The sequence below is a fragment of the Schistocerca gregaria genome, chromosome 6 (genome assembly GCF_023897955.1).
Source record: "Schistocerca gregaria isolate iqSchGreg1 chromosome 6, iqSchGreg1.2, whole genome shotgun sequence".
In the NCBI taxonomy this organism is placed as follows: Eukaryota; Metazoa; Arthropoda; class Insecta; order Orthoptera; family Acrididae; genus Schistocerca; species Schistocerca gregaria.
In genome coordinates, this window is record NC_064925.1 from 190,438,334 (window position 1) to 190,450,915 (window position 12,582).

The following is a 12,582-nucleotide window of genomic DNA, read 5'->3' on the forward strand; positions in this document are numbered from 1 at the left end:
GGGCAGACTACAACGCCCTGGATCCGTATCTTGTCAATTGTCCTCTGTATGGTCCACGATGCTACTCCAGGCGGGTTTAAAAATGAATGTGCGCAACGGAAAAGAATAAAGGGCTAAAATGATGATTTGGCCCTGTCTGACTACCCCCTGAAGCAGATCTTAGGGTTTCTTAATGCTTAATGCTCTTTTTTACATAATAAATGAATGATGACGGCAAGTAATATATGTTATAGATTAAAATCAACCCTTTGAGTACAATTGTCTATATTTCCTAACTACAATTATTAATCAATTGCCAAACTCTGCCCCTTATTATGACTGTGCGGTCTAATATCGCTAACGTAAAATGACTGACGTCATCTACGTACCAAACACTAGAAGACACTGTTTTCAAAGATGATCTATGGTAGTGTGGAACCTCAGTGGAAATAAACTAACGTGATCACAGCTGTTTAGCTTCATAGCCATAATAAGCCGAAGCAATTTGCGATATCACGGTATGTACTGCATCCGCGCGACGATGGAAGAACTCCAGCCACAAATAAACTCTTTCAAACACTAGGACGGCAGAAGGCGGTCCTCTAACTAATATACTCTAATACTCTCTTCTCCTCTCTGTGCTCTATAAAAGAGAAACGCGAAGTCCCAGCCACAAGGACGGAGTTCAGATAACGTCTCGACCTAAGTATAGGCAGAAGAAGTGCTCTCAGTTACTGAACGCTGCGTATTCAACGACGACTTCCAACCCGGAGTTGAAGTCCAGAATCGTATAGGTTCGCAAAAGTACAGTGCCTAACTGTTGTGACTATAAAATCTCCTGAGAGAAAAGACAGCAAGTCCATCTGTACCAACAAAACTGATACCGAGCGACCGTCATACACAGGCGCTCACAGCAGAAGACCACGTCTCTCCACCGCTGGCTTCCCAGCAAGGCTCGGCTCTCCATCCTCGTAATTCCGAAAACGAATCATGTTCCTGAAACCAAGGGATACTCTCCATCTCTACAGATTCTTCCGAACGCCGACCAACCGTATTTTAGATTATCGTCCAGCGCCGAAAGTGTGCAAAGAAAAACCTATCGTCGTACAATGGTACGCTTCTGAGTAAAAATCCTTAGAAATAACGCAGACTGCGTGGTTTCCGAAATGCCGCTTCTTCATTCCTCTCAGCTGCGTCCAAGATTTGCAGAGTTCCCAGTTATCCTTCCAGTTCTGTTACAATAGCAGCCGGTCGTCACCCTATTGTGCTTCAGAGCGTAGGAGCTACGACGTCCGCCTAGCTACTTCCTGTTTTTAAGCAGAACCAACACTTGTGCGGGCCTTCCACCCAGAGCTTGAGTTCTGCCAGCCGTTTCATCTCCACTGGCGTTCCAACCTCTACTAGTATAGGCAACCATTCATCACGCCATTCTGTTAATAAAGACACTCCGACACCTTTCATGCAATAAGCGTTAACAATTATTTACAAGGCGCACATGAAAATGTTAGTCTCCTTTAAATATTTATGTGTACAATGTACAATCTATCACATGATACCTAATTGTGGTTGTAGTGCACAGCAAAGTATGTGGATGAGTGCTTGTTAAGTGCGAAAGTACAGCCACCTTACAATGGCAACGATGGCGGATCCCCACGTTTTGGTCGTGTTGTCACCATGATGAGGTGGCATCACGAACGTCGAGAGAGTTTTCAGTTTCCTGGAACAATAAGCACCTATAGTCCATTTCGCCTCAATACAGTAGTAGGGTTTCATATGGAGGACATGGACGACGTCTCTGTCTTTTGCCTTCTTGATGAAGGCTCTTGAACTTCGAAGTCGTATGTGACGTCCAACTAGCGACGAAGAATACGATACGGCTCAAAGTAGCGCTTTATTGGCTTTTTTTAATCCCAACTTCTGCAAAGGCGTAAAAATCATGTCAGGCTTTCGGGACTGGCCGACGCTTGACATTATAGCACTCTTCGTCTTTTGCCGGGGGCGTCTAGGATCTGCTCTCTTGATTCCTTGGTTCTGATGATGAAGTGATTCATGTAGTCACCCTGTTTATCTTCCGGTTGAAATCGGAACTGTGTATCCGCTCTCGATTCGGACTCGCGACCGTTGAACAGTAAAAACAGTGTGTATACAGTAGGGCCTTGCTGTAGGTGAATGTCATGATACATAGTTTTCTCTCTGCTCGACAACAATTTTCATCAAGAACACATCTGTCAACGCTTTATTAAATCGTTCTTTAAGGCCATTCGGGTGTGATTGATTGGCTACTGCCATGCCGTGGGCGACGCTACAACGTGAAATTACCTCTTATACTAGTCTCGACTGGAAAAATTCTCCATGATCAGTGATCATCACATTGGGTGTTCTGGATTTCGAAATGAGTCTTCTAGAAGGACTTTTGCGATTTACAGAGCTCGGCAGTTAGTAGAGCATTGACGATAGCGCAATAAGTGAGTTAGTCAGTGTAGACCATTATCCAGCGATTCCCATTTGTCGACTTTGGGAACCTCTCACAGAGGTCGATTATAGTTTGGTGGAATAAGGATGCTGGAGGCACAATTCTACGTCTGCTTCTACACACTTTTGCTGCTAGATGCCCTGGAGGTAATTGTGGCACGTGCTTCCACCGTTGGCGTTCCATAACATAGGCTCAGTGTCTAACGGATCCGTAGAGACTTTTTCATTGATTTCTGCGCCTGATTCTGTCTAGTGTCTTCATAAACCCTGGGTGACCGACAGTTGGAGCATCATGGAAATGCTTCACGAAAGGTGACCGTAGATGGCCTGGAAGACGTCCAACAATTTCCTCCTCCATTGGATCATCGCTCCTCTTTTATTAATTGGAATTCTCCGTTCGTCGGTTCCTCTTTTTTCAAAACTTATATTTTTGTCAGCAGTGCTGGACTTCCTTATTTTCAGCAGCTATGCCAGTTAATGCAGCGATGATTTTCACCCACACTGCTGTGTTCTGCCAAAGGATTCTTTGCGAGTCAGTCGGCGTCCTTGTGTTTGCATACATTTTTGTGTACCTCTGTGGCATCGTACTAGTGCCGTCCCAGTGTTCATTCATCAGTCCACCTGATTGATCCTTCAGGATAGTCTGCCAGCATAGATAACACTGATACGTAATAACGTTGAGAACTGGAAACTAAATTCTGAGAACTAAATTCCATCAAAATCGGTTGAGCGGTTTAGTCATGAAAGCGTAACAGACACAGTGACTTTCACATTTATGATATTAGTATGGATTTGTTCTTAGAAAACCTTTTACAGTACACTATTGGAAATGAATTCACAAATGCCTGCTAACAATACTTTAGTCATTACACTTCATAATTCTTCTGTCAGATGCCCGTCATCAAAATCATATATTGATAGCTGCAGCTCGTAAACAAAAAAATAGGAAACAAGTAGTAAAACCATACATTTGCATTATGACACACTTATTACCACATTAAAAATATAGTCAGAAACTTCATGAACTCTTAGCATTTCTGTGAGCCAACTTAATAATGAAATTATAGAAACATTCCTTTTTTAATTATACTTTCCAATTTTTTTATTTACGCTGACAATGCATTAGAAAGTATGACTCCCGTGCGGCTAACGTATCGAGCAGTTCGTGCTGGCATATGGAGGGACCCCAGAGTTTAGTGAGTTGAAGTAACAATAACCGCTGTTACTTTGTAGATCTCCAAGTTTAACTCTGATCGATACCATACATTTGTATATGTACAGGATGGTAACTGAAATTTTGAATATTGTAAATAATGGAACATTAAGTTTATTAAATGATATAAATTTTTTCCTCTTTTTTGTTGTTGCACACACAGCTTCCTTTTGTTCAAACTTTACTTCTCTTTCACATAATTATATATGATGAATGGTATACTTGCCTTTAGAAGTGCCTCTTCTGTGACACGTTTATTACAAAATGTTATGTGGGACACAGAGAATGTTGTTTTAAATGATCATATATTCTTGTTGTTTGACCGTGGCTATTTATTTAGATGGAGTCTCCTCAGGAAAATCAAAACATCTTAACTTTTATTGTCTTTAAATTATGTGGACAAATGATTTTCAGCTGCAGTAAATGAGTAGAGAATGGTTTCACATGTTTCTCGGTCATCTAGTACGTCTATGTTTTTCAATATATAGCCTGCTACATAATCTAAGGCCTGGAGCCCTACAGATTCACTCACATAATTTGAGTCAGAATTAATGATTAGCTGAGGCATATCAGTGTCATTACAATTATTCAACCCAATTACATTTAAAGGTGCATCACTACCATCATTTCAGTAAAAGTGACACAACTTGTTCAACGACTTGTAATCATCACTTTCACAATTACTTAAACTCATGGTTTCGAAAGGTCAAGTCATACGATTCACAACATCTACATCTACGTCTACATTTACATCTCCATACTTCACAAGCGGAGGGTACTCTGTACCACTGCTAGTCATTTCCTTTTCTGTTCCACTCGCAGACAGAATGAGGGAAAAACGAATGTCGAATATCTATATGCCTTCGTACGAGCCCTAATCTCTCCTATCTTATCTTCATAGTTCTCGGGCGCAATGTATGTTGGCAACAGTACAATCGTTCTACCACCAGCCTCCTATGCTGATTCTCTAGATTTTCTCAATAGTGGTCCTGGGAAAGGAGGTCGCCTTCCCTCCAGTGATTACCATTTTAGTTGATGAAGCATCTCTGTAATTCTTGCGTGTTGTTCGTACTTACCAGTAACCAATAGGGAAGCCCGCCTGTGAATTGCTTCTATTTCGTCCTTTAATCCGACCTGTTGTGGATCCCAAACACTCGAACAGTATTAAACAATGGGCCGCACTAGTGATCTACATGTGATGTCCTTTACAGATGAACCACGCTTTCCTAAAGCCCTTCCAATAAACCAAAATCAACCATTCATCTTCCCTTCTACAGTCCTCAGATGTTCAATCCGTTTCATATTGCTTCGGAACGTTACGTTCAGCGCTTTATCAAAGTGAAAACCAGTTGCGTACGTATTACCAATAACATGTTACCATATACGACAAAATACTCTAGACCATCTTGATCGAAAGCCTTCAGACTTAAGTACTTAAAGCCAAATTCTTTTAAGGACTTTCAAAAAAATAATAGTCTTCAATGTAAACTGTCAGCCTTTTATGATACTAAACACATTAGTCTTGTTTCTATTTGTTTTCAAATCCATTATTTGACAGCTGTGTATTTCCTTCAGTATGCCATACCACATTTCTATACAGGGTGGTCGGAAATTTACAGATTTCTAGGACTAGTAGAGAGGAGTGAGTACATCGTATTCTGAATAGGAACCCATGTCCGGAAACGTCATCCAGCGAGATGATGTTGCAGACTTTCTACGATGATGGAGAACGATAAATGTATGAATTTGAAGTAAGGATCCCTGTACCGGAAACGAACGAGTCGAAAGCTATAAACGAAAACCGTTCTGATACCGCTGACAGTTGAATACATGTACCGGTTCTTGTGTTGCGAAGAGTGTAGGGTTGGTAACTTTCAGCGGTGGTAGTGTGGACAAAAAAGAGAAAAAATGTCCAATAAACGCGGGTTCAAAAGTGCCTACCTTAACAGCTATGAGCACTTGCTCAGTGGAGGAGATGTGTTTCACATTAGCGAAGATGAACGAATGGTCATAGCTTCTCAGGTACGCAATTTAGAGCCCACGTTTATTGGACATTTTTTCTTGTTTTTGTCTACACTATAACAACTGAAAGTTACCAGCCCTACACTCTTCGCAACACAAGAACCGGTACATGCATTCAACCATCAGAGGGATCAGAACGGTTTTCGTTTATAGCTTTCGACTCGTTCGTTTGCGGTACAGGTATCCTTACTTCAAATTAATACAATTATCGTTCTCCATCATTCTAGAAAGTCTGTAACACCATCACGGAATCACTCCGTGTGTACATACATTTACAGACGCCCGCGCCTATAACTTTGACGCTCTGTAGTCTCGTTGTATGACGTTTCCGGTCATGGGTTCCTATTCAAAATACGATGTACTCACTCCCCTCTACAAGTCCTAGAAGTCTATAACGGGAATTTCCGACCACCCTGTATGTGGTGAATTTTCCTACAGAGCATACTTAAATACTTTCCCATCCTTTGGATAGTGCTCAGTGCTATCGACTGAGTCAAAAGAGATATCGCTCTTTTCGACAAACTCAGGTGTTAACATACCCTCAGATAGCAATATGTATAGAGACGTACGTTTCAATTTCTGCTGCAGTGGTATGGCTCATTTGTGCAATAGCAACTTTTACCTTCATTTTGACATATGAACCAGAGATTTTGAAGTGTTTTGCTTATAGCTAAGGTAAAATTTTGAACACCTTCATTTGATCTGGAAAGGAAAGTGAATTAATATATTCAAACTTTGTTTCCTTGTAATGTTCAAATCGGATTTTATTATCTATCCCGGCCGCAGTGGTCTAGCGGTTCTAGGCGCTCAGTCCAGAGCCGCGCGACTGCTACGGTCGCAGGTTCGAATCCTGCCTCTGGCATGGATGTGTGTGATGTCCTTAGGTTAGTTAGGTTTAAGTAGTTCTAAGTTCTAGGAGACTCATAACCTCAGCAGTTGCGTCCCTTAGCGATCAGAGCCACTTTTATTATCTATCAGTGCATTTCATGCAATTCTGAGAATACGTGGGACATCGAAAATATTAGCAACTGGTTGATTATTCACAAAAAAATGATATATATTAGGTTTTAACAAATTTGCTAAACGCAGTTCTTTGAGAGCCTTCTGGTTTGTTGCAGTATGCTCACGTATAGTACAGACTACTTTGAATCCAGCATGCTGAAGTTCACTTATGATGAATGCTCCCAAATGGCCACAGTGAAAAGTGGTTACAGGAAAGTAATCTGAAAGAACTTATTTCCAAGTTCTGTCAAAGTTTTTAAGTATAAGAAGTAATACATGATCAGCAGATGCAGGTGATCGTGATCATCCTAAACGACGTTAAGTCCAGATAGGCACAGATTATCTGTCTGTGTGCCTCATAATATGTACCATCATCCAGAGACATTTCATCAAAAAGTAGAACACAATACTTGACATTTTCATAAATAATACTTCCTTCCAGTGTTGCGATGTTCAACAAAACTGAATTAAGTCCTGTATGAAATGTTATGTGGGAAAGCACTGATCTAAGGAGTAGCACAGACAGAAGACATAAGTTTATGACCATGTACCTGATCAGTGGTTCTACGCCTGCAAATAGGTAAAGCTAATGCCATATCTTCTGTAGACCATCGCAGTGTGCGGATGATGGCTATTAATAAAAGTTTTACTCACATTATTTAACTCTTCTTCATTTAAATGAAATCTCCTGTCATCATATAGTCCTTCTGGAATTATCAACAGGTTCCTTCCATTCTGTAACAATTTTTCCAATTTATCTATGCTGGAAAGCGTATTTCAATGCAATTTATACAGTTCTTCCTCGAGTTACATCTTATTTTCAAACTCCAGTTCCCATTATACCCTCACTACTTTCACCAACGTAAACTGGTGTGCATGAAAAGCTATTTTCCCTATCATGTGTGCTCTGAAAAAGAGAGCTGGTTAGTTCTTCCAATATGTCATGCATACTTACATTTCCACCTGGTGTGGTGAAACCATTGTCTCTACCACTAGTACCAGCAACACCACCTGTGTAACACAAATGGGGGTAGGATGAATTAACACCAACTCCACATGCTTTGCAATAACCCCAGGATTAAACGTGAGCGTAGAGAGGTTTACAAAATTTGCTAGGCAAAACTGATCCTCACACACACACACACACACACACACACACACACACACAGTAGTTACTACAATTCCTTAGGTCTTCAGCTATATTACAAATTAATTTGCTGATTTTTAATGTCTAGATCTTTGATGTAGCTGGAAATTTATAGAAATGTTTATTCTAATGTTTTGGGTTTGAAAAATAATCATTTGAGGATCCACGAAATTACAACAGTATGTCTGTCTTAAACTGGAATATTTTCTTCCATTATGATCAATATTCATCTTTGTAAAATGTCATCCAAAGCAAACATTCTCAGAGGAAAAAGCCAGATTTATAACACCTGGATCAGAAATTCATTTCACATTGAGTTTTCTTTATTAAACTGTCACAATGGAACTGAATTTTCGACTAAATGATGTGATTTTTCTGCTTTGGTTACTATTACCAAAGTCAGGGTTCTTTTGAGGTACAATAATATTTAAAATAAGTCAAACACCATCTGTTTGAATTGTACAGATTCCTTTTTGACATACAGGAGAAGTTTCAGTGGAATGTTATAGTGTTCTTTGGGCTGAACAATGCCCCTAGGCCCATGGAACCATATCAGATTCTATGCCTAATTCGCAGCTGAGTTAGCCCCTCTGTTAACTATAATTCATCAAGATCTCCCTAACAAAGAATTGTGCCCAGTAGTAATAAGAAATCTCAGGTCACACATGTCTACAAGAAGGATAGCAGAAATTACCCACAACCTACAGCCCAAAGGCCTTGACATCAATTTATTGTAGAATCTTAGAAGATAGTCTGAGGTGCAACATAATGAGACATTTCGAACAGAACAAACTCCTCCCTGTCAGCCAAAATGGATTTCGAAAACATCTGTCATATGAAATCTAACTCGCACTTCTCTCATATGACATCCTGAAAACCATATATTAAGACAGTCAGGTAAATTGATTTCCGAAAAGCGTTTGACTCAATACCACACCCATGCTTACTATCAAAAGTACGATCATTATGGGGTATGGGACAAAAAAAGTGACTAGATTGAGGATTTCGTAATAGGAAGGATGAATCATGTTGTCTTGGATGGAGATCATAGAGAGATATAGAAGTAACTTCGGGTGTACACCAAGGCAATGTTTTGGGTGCGTTTCTGTTTATATTGTATATTAATGTTCTTGCAGACAAGGTTACTTGCTAACCTGACTTTTCGCAGATCATACTGTTATTTACAACGATGTATAATATGAAGGAAGCTGTACATATATTCAGTCAGTAATTCAGCAAGTAGTGCAATGATTTCAAAAATATAAAACTCTGCCCTTCTGAAAGGGAAAAAAACATAGAATTCTAAGAATATAATATTAGTGAGTCACAGTTAGAATCTGTAAACTCGTACATATACTTGGTCGTAACACTTAATAAGGACATGAAGTGGAACGGTAATATAGGTCCAATCGTGGGTAAAGCAGGTAGTAGTCTCCAGTTTACTGATAGAATAGGAGGAAAATGTAGTCAGTCTACAAAGGTGATTGCTTACAAATTATTTATCCGACCCGTCCCGGCATATTGTTCAAGTATGTGGGAACTGTACTAACTTCCGAGTAATCAGTTTTATATAGGCATGGCAGCCATTCGACCTCTAACAATGTGAGAAGCAATAATGCCGAACGGCCACGATCTTGCTATTCTCCAATTCTGAAACTTACTGAGAGATGTTTCTGCTTCTTAGACAATACGTCTGTCTCAAAATGTCGATTACCTCAGGTTTGATCTTCTCACAAATTCGATCTTCTCACAAGCAAACAATATTTAAATGCGATTTCTAAATGAGAAACGCGCTGCGTAGTCTCTCCTTCCATAAAGAATGTAGGTGACTTTACATCCATCTATTTTGAGCGGCTGCGCTGAAATGCAATAACTTTCATATCGTAGTATGTTTCCCACTTCATGCCTTTTGGACACTTTTTACGTGCCACCTCATGGCGTTCCAATTTTAATAGCCAACAGTGAATGTAGGAACGTGAGTTATCGATTATGCTCAGCGTCCAAAGTTTCCTTCAATTTTATTTAACTTATTGTCGTCTTTTGAAAAGAGTCTGCAAATTAGTGTTACACCACAGGTATATATTCATATCGGAAATATTCCTTTGGTGGTGGTAGAGGTGCTGGTGGCGAATTGTCCTCAATTCTTCTGACAACAGGCAAACTAACTGAAACCTCATTAGAGGAATTATAGCACAGTAAATGACCAAGACCCTATCTTGCCCTCTGTCTTTCACGAGCAAAGCGCTATCAACAGCAATATCCTTTTTTTCCTTCTCCTGTGCTTTGCTTTAAGCTTAGGGATCCTTTCTCTCTGTCAGCCTTTCCTACTGCTCGCCACTTCTGTCCTCTCGGCTTGGCTTAACTGTCATTGTATGTTTACTTAGTCTTGGCGGAGTAATGCCGTTTTTAATTAAAGCTAAATATTTTAAATTTTCGTGATGAAATGCCTCTTCATTAAAGAAAAGAGTTTCTGAAAATAAAGACACTTCCAGAATCTTTTACTCTGCAGTGAAGCGCGGACTGTTTTCGAATTTCCTTGCTGGTTAAAATTGTATGTCGGACTGGGACTGAAACCCGTTGTAAGGTGTGTGAGTGCTTGTGTGTGTGTGTGTGTGTGTGTGTGTGTGTGTGTGTGTGTGTGTGTGTGGAGAGAATGTGCTTGTGTGTGAGAGTGCTTGTGTGTGTGTGTGTGTGTGTGTGTGTGTGAGAGAGAGAGAGAGAGAGAGAGAGAGAGAGAGAGAGAGAGAGAGAGAGAGAGAGTGCTTGTATGTGTGTGTGTGAGTGTGTGTGTGTGTGTGTGTGTGTGTGTGCTTTTGTGTGTGTGTGTGTGTGTGTGTGTGTGTGTGTGAGTGTATGTTTGTGTAAGAGAGAGTGTGTGTTTTTGTGTACATACATACATGCACTTTTAACAGAACAAACACCGACACACACTTACACAAAAGAAACATGCTTACATAATCTAAGTGTAATGAAAATGGATTTTGCATATCTCCTGTTCAAACAGTAAATGATGAATGCTTCATCAACAAAATGATTAAGAACTGCCGGCCGGGTGGCCGAGTGATTCTAGGCGCTACAGCCTGGAACCGCGCGACTGCTACTGTCGCAGGTTCGAGTCATGCCTCGGGCATGGGTGTGTGTGGTGGCCTTAGGTTAGTTGTCTTTAGTTAGTTCTAAGTTGTAGGGGACTGATGACCACAGAAGTTAAGTCCCATAGTGCTCAGAGCCATTTGAACCATTTTTTTATATTAAGAACAGAATAAGATGTTTGTTTTCGGCTTATACCTTCCAGAAGTGCGGATAAGAATGCACTCTGAGATAAGTATTAACTGATTCTAAGCATAAAAGAACCATTAAGATCAGTACGAAAGGAATATATACCATTTGCACCTAATATCCCAGCAAACTGCCACCTCGTTCAATCCTACAACGAGAAAGTAAAGCTTGTCCACAAAAGTAAAGCTCGCCCATAATGTTAGCTGTTGACTTATCTTTCTCTGGAAACTAATGTTATGCAAAGAAGAAAAAGTCACGGCAAAAAAGAAAACTAAATACAGCGTTCTGACAAGTCCAAAACCACTATTCAATAGAGATAGATGTCATAATTTATTATTTACTTTACACAGAGTCTTCATCTGAAATATTTCCCGAACCGTTGAAGACATTGTAATTCTGTTCTCATCCCGAATAATTGTGAAAAAGTCGATATTAAACGACGTACAGCTACATTAAATAAAGATATTTATGTGTCAACTTCTCTTTTTCAAATGGAACTATACTAGTGTTTGCGCTAGTGTCGCCTAAACAGATCGGTTCAGGACAGTTTCACTTTTCAGAATCTGATTACAAGTTTCCCAGTAATTACATTATTACTATCTTGAAACCGACCGCTGCCTTATGGGAAAACTCCTATGGGGCTGAAACAGTTGGCGAAAATCGTTTTTGAAAATAAATCATTACTAAAGAGCTGCTAAATTAATTTGAAAGTTACATATGTGAAAATTTGTATTTGACTTCCGGGTTATAAATAAAAAAATACGTGTTTCAGTGTTTTTGGAAAAATCAAACCCTGAGGGGGTGAAACAGGAGATTTAAATTTTTCTGGAAATATTTAATTATGAGTGTTTTTGAAAATAAATCTATGAAAATTTGTATTAACTTCTCAGTAGAAACTGTAAAACGACGTGTTTCACTGTTTTGGAAATTCTACTCTCAAGGGGTGACTGATTCAGTCACAGAACATCGCCCAGCCAAAACTGCTAAAGGTAGAAACTTTCAACTCGGAGAGGTTGTTATATTATAGGCGTCGTTTAATAACGGATTGTTCGAAATTCCACCCACAATGGGGTGAAGAAGGGGATGAAAGCTTTAACGAAATATGTCATTGTTAGGGTTATTTTGAAGCTAAAACTAAGGAAAAATGGTATCTGGTTTCTCGGTCAGAAATAAAAAATTACGTGTTCACCATTTTTCGAAATTCAACCACCTAAGAGGGCAAAATGGGGTTGAATTTTTTTTTTTTGCAAATAATTCACTACTATGGTACTAAAAAGCATTTTTAAAGAAATATCTATTCCAGCGTCTGTAGACATTCAAACCCTAAGAGGGTGAAAGACAGAATGAAAATTTTTTAAATTAATTCATTATGAACGTATTTTTAAAGCTAAATCTAGTGAAATTTGTATCTGGATTCTTGGTTCGAAATAATAAATGCACATGTTTCACTGTTTTTGGATCCCAAAAGTCG